Raw genomic sequence first — 3,597 nt, 5'->3', positions numbered from 1 at the left:
AAACGGTTGAATGTCAGCTAGTTATTTTTGGTACAATGACTTTGTGTACCTTTTCATCTTCTTTTGATGCTTCCTGTATCATTCAGTATTTTGCCCATAGAATCTTTTAATAGCACACCTCAAGTCTGGAATTATTTCCTTTAGCTGTTTCAGTGCAAGATATGCTTAGGGCATTCTTTTTTTTTTTTTGGTTTTCTAAGTCTAGGTCTTTGCATATATCATCATATGTTACTTTGTCTTCTCGAGCTGCCCTTTGAAATTGTCTCCTCAGCTCACTGACTTCATCATTTCGTCCATTTGTCTTAGCTACTCTATGACTGAAAGCATGTTTCAGGGTCTTTTCTGACATCCACTTTGGTCCTTTCCTTCTTTCCTGTCTTTTTAATGACCCTTTGTTTTCTTCAAATACGATGCTCTTGATGCTGTTGCTATTCGTTTCCATCAAATCAGTTCTGGCACAGGCTAATAATCCCAATTGTGTAGAGCAGAACTGCACTTCATCTGGTTTCCAAGGGGTTGACTTTTCAGGTACAGATTGATAAGCTTTACTTTCAAGGTGCCTCTGGATAAATTTGAATTTTCAGTTAGTAGGCCAGCATTTATCCAATTGTTGCCCCCATGGACTCCTATATACTAATCCCATTGATGGGATAATTGAGTAGTTAAGGCAAGATTAACATCTTGGGACAGGATTATTGTGCCACCAGCAAGCCTGCCCCTCGGAGGTCAAATAAGTTTCACTCGCTGGCTTTCTTCATCTGCTTTGCTTGGGCAGAAGAAAAGGTGAATCACTTTGTTCTACTGTGATTATTTTTACCCCTCAAAACACAGCTTAAGGGTTCCATTTTAGATCATAATTGCACACAGAGCCAATTTGTTCAAGAGGTTAAAGAAAGAAGACGAGTCTCGGTAAATACCAAGCAGCAGATGAGTCAGGTTCAGCTAGAAAGGGAGGAACTATTAACCATGTTTTACTAGAACTAGAACTGAAGGCTTTTTTAATTCACTGCTTCTCACCAACCCCATTAGGTTCTTTATCAGATTTCTCTATAGAGTGTGCATGATATAGTTATTTTACCTCTTGAAAATAGCTAAGAATCCAAACGCATACGTGTAGATCAATGCTTTGAACTCAGAATGTATTTTACCATGAACTCAAATTCACTGCCAGCAAATAAAAGCAAATTCAAAGTGGCCTTATAAGACAGAGCAGAACTGCCCCTGTGGGTTTCTGAGATTGTAATCCTATGTACAGGAGTAGAAACCCTCTTCTTTACCAAAGAAGACAAATATTACATACAGTGAGGCTATTTCTAGGCTTCCAGGAGTAGCTCATTGAACTTGACTGCTTTTGTCCTTGTGGATTCCAACATGTGGGGAAGCCACGTGGGCAGGGTAGACATGCTGTGTGGACTTTTCAAGGCTGTGACCTTTCAAAATCTGATCACTGAACTTTCTTCCAAGGCACATAGGATGGACTCAAACTGCCAACTTCCTGGCTAGTCATAGGGCACTTCAATGTTTCTGCCACCCAGGCAGAAAGTATATTTTCTAATGTGTACCAAGAGTAGCCATTCTTATTTGCAGTGAATATTACGTAATTTAATATTCTAAAATTACTAAGAATTACACTAACTGGAAACCATTGAAGCCATCATTTTTGTCTTCTCAAGGTGCAATGCTAAATATAAATAATTAAAGAATATAAGGTTTGGGTGTAGATTCAAGGTTTATTGGCTTTGCGTTTCTGTAAATGTAAGATCCTGCTACCACTTAAAAAAAAAAAAGAGCCTTACCTACAAATCAATCAAAATTTGATTAAATTGTAAACTATGTCATCAGCATATTTTGGAAGTCAACTACCCTTTTGTTTCCTCTGCCTCTCTGAATTATAAATATATATACTTACCTTTATCTTATATCTTTCATCTTTGGTATTCCTGACCCCTATACAAGTTATGGATAGGTTCAGGATTTCTTTTTCACTCCTTTCAATTGTGTACTAATGAAAGTGGACTTATTTACATGTGCATTGTTTCATATGTAATTCTGATTTAATCTGAAAATGTGTTAAAGGTACCAAAGTCTAAGACGATTGTTGGCCTTGGACCAGTAAAGAGAAAACCTTTCACATTCCAGGGACGATGGGACGATGAATGTTCTCATTCTCCATGATTGCTTTTTTAGTTAGACAGTCCCTCCCACCCCCCTTGGTACTCATAACTGTCAGCACATTGCTTAATACGCAGTTAGCGTTAGATATGCAGTTATATATCTTCAGAATAACCAATAAAATTGGTAAGGTCTCTAAAACAAGGAATTTTCCATTATTCATATAATATTACAATCACTAAAGTAACACAAGGGGAGCAGAGTGCTGGTTCTGAGGGCTGGGGTTACATATTTCCTGTGGTTGGCTCTCCAGAACAATTGCTTTCCTGAACAAGCCCCGAATGGAGGTAACTGATCAATTATACTCACAGGTTCTAAAGAAACCATTTTAATTAATATAATTAAAGGGTAGAGAACGGCATGGAAACACTTATTTATAGATGTCTATGAAACTGTAGCATGTGTCTTCTTCCTTCTAGACATTTTGAGGCTCCCTGAAGGGTTGCATCACCTCTTCCAATTCTTTTATTTCAGCTTCCAAACGTGTTGTAGTTCTCCATCCTCACTTGGAACTCAGAGAAAGACAGTGCTATGAACACTCTGATTCTTATTCCTGAGGCTCATTTTTACCTGGGTCCTGCAATTCCTCTCTACCTGACCAAGACAAACAGAGGGAGATAGATGCTTTACATCCCTTTTCCTTCGGACCTTCCACCATCCAGCATGCCAAAGTTAGCTTCTTGTGAACTCTTAAAGTTTGGCGATGGAAATAAGGACTTATTAAAGTTAAAAGATATTAATGTTTAGGGAAATCATGTCATTAACAGGTTTCCCCACTCCCGCTACTTTCTCTGATAGTCCATTTTCCACAGGAGCAAGCAAGAAGGATTTTATTAGGTATTACATCACCACTCTGTCTTGCTCCAGTTCATGCAGTGGCTTCCCATCAGCCATGGTGTAAAATTCAAACTCGGTGCCATCACCTTTTAAACGCTGTGTGATCCACACTCGTCACTGCTCCGACCTCAGTAGGTGTCCTTCTCCACCTCCCCTTCTCTGGAGCCTTCCTGCCTACGTGTTTGCTTGCAACATCAGACCCTCTTGCACTCGTTCCTGCCTTCAGCGCTTCCCCCATCTTTGAATGGCAAGCTCTTCATAAAAGGGCATATCGTATCTTAAAACCAATCTTAGAGTAACTTCTGATCTTTCTTCATCTACTTTTTATCATTTGGTGTTTCTTTATGTTTTCAGATCACTTACTATTATCTGAGAGTAGCCTAATGGTACTATCGATAAGGTGCTGGACAGCTAAAAATAAAGTCGGCTCCTAAAACCCACCAGCTGCCCCATGGAAGATAGATGAGGTTATCTGCTCCGGTAAGGATAGACAGTCTAAAAGCCCTAGCTTGCTACGAGTCAGAAAACAATTAATGGCAGTGGGTTTGGGTTTATTGTTACCTAAAATCAACATTTCTCTTTATTGTG

The sequence above is a fragment of the Echinops telfairi genome, unplaced genomic scaffold (assembly GCF_000313985.2).
Source record: "Echinops telfairi isolate 266 unplaced genomic scaffold, ASM31398v2 ScPeMD7_7469;HRSCAF=8507_1, whole genome shotgun sequence".
NCBI lineage: Eukaryota > Metazoa > Chordata > Mammalia > Afrosoricida > Tenrecidae > Echinops > Echinops telfairi.
This window is presented reverse-complemented; position numbering follows the sequence as displayed.